We start from the raw sequence: 1,624 nt of genomic DNA on the forward strand, positions 1-1,624 counted from the left end.
GGGACGTTCCTGGAAGCACTACCCTATGAGTTCCAAGAACTACCCTCTGATGCCTCCTCTGACCTGTGGGACGGACGCTGGTGAATCTTCCGTGGTTGATATGTGGGGGCTCCGCCTGTATTCTCCTCTGTGGTGTCTGAGTGGTCCTGCCTGCTGCAGTTTCTGAAAGCCAAGGATACCATAGGAGTACACCCTCCTCCCAAATCCTTCCCTTGAAAGAGTTCTCCTTCTTGGTATTGGGAGGAGCTGTCCCGAGGAGAACAAAGAAACACTTTTTTAGAGAGCTTTGAATTTAGCTGGGGGAACCCAATACTGGCCCAGTCCCTTTCCTGAAACCCTTCAGGGCTGAGTGTATTAGAGAATTCAGAATTGTTTGGGTTTCAGGTATGTGGTGTTGGCAAGGACTGAGGCAGAGCCTGTGTTCACTGACTTTTAGCCTCAGAACATGAACAGTTGCCCACAGTGGTGTGGGTCGGGCTTTGCCTCCAAATGAACTTGAGTGCCAACTTGCATAAAAACTTTGTATCTTGGATTGCAGCTGGGCAGGCCCTTGAGGAGCTGCCAGGCTTCCTGGGCAGTTCACACTAAGGGGCCTGTTCTGTCTTCTCTGAGCTGTGATTGTCCCCTGCTCGGGCCTCACGTGCACATCTGTGCCTCACTTTGGTCAGTTCTGAGTTTGCTTCATCTCTAAGGAATAAGAAGTTCCAGCTCCACCAGACTTGCTCTCGGGCCAAGGGGCCCTTGCTATGCTGAGGGAGCACAGGCAGCTGCTGTCAGTGGGAGTAGATGTGAGTAACTCATCACACAAGGGAACACCCTCCTATTTCCTCACCACTGTTCTTGGGCTGGGCTTGGAATTGTCAGGCATAAGTAATCCAGTGATTTTTAAAATAAAATTTTCTTTTAGTGTAGTTGCTTTACAATGTTGTGTTTGTTTCTACTGTACAGCGAAGTGAATCAGCTATACATATACATGCATCCCCCCCTTTTTGGATTTCCTTCACACTTAAGTCACCACAGAGCACTGAGCGTGTTCCCTGCACTACACAGTAGATTGTCATTAGTTACATATTTTATACACAGTATCAATAGTGAAAGTCGCTCAGTTGTGTCTGACTTTTTGTGACTCCATGGAATAGTCCGTGGAATTCTCCAGGCCAGAATACTGGACTGGGTAGCTGTTCCCTTCTCCAGGGGATCTTCCAAACCCAGGGATCGAACCCAGGTCTCCCACATTGCAAGCGGATTCTTTACCAGCTGAGCCACCAGGGAAGCCTTAGTATCAATAGTGTATATTTGTAAATCACAATGTGCTTCCCTGGTGGTTCAGATGGTAAAGAATCTGCCTGCAATGCAGGAGACCCAGGTTCCATCTGTGGGTCGAGAAGATTCCCTAGAGAAGAAAATGGCTACCCACTCCAGTTTTCTTGCCTGGGAAATCCCATGCACAGAGGAGCCTGGCAGGATACAGTCAATGTCCCAATTCATGCCACCCCTCCTCTTTTTCCCTTGGTATCCATACATATACATCAACAGAGGAATAAATAAAGAAAATGTGGTACATATATACAATGGAATATTACTCAGCCATAAAAAGGAACAAAACTGGATCATTTGTAGAGAC

Source organism: Bison bison, unplaced genomic scaffold (assembly GCF_000754665.1).
Source record: "Bison bison bison isolate TAMUID 2011002044 unplaced genomic scaffold, Bison_UMD1.0 scf7180017856231, whole genome shotgun sequence".
NCBI classification, from domain to species: Eukaryota; Metazoa; Chordata; class Mammalia; order Artiodactyla; family Bovidae; genus Bison; species Bison bison.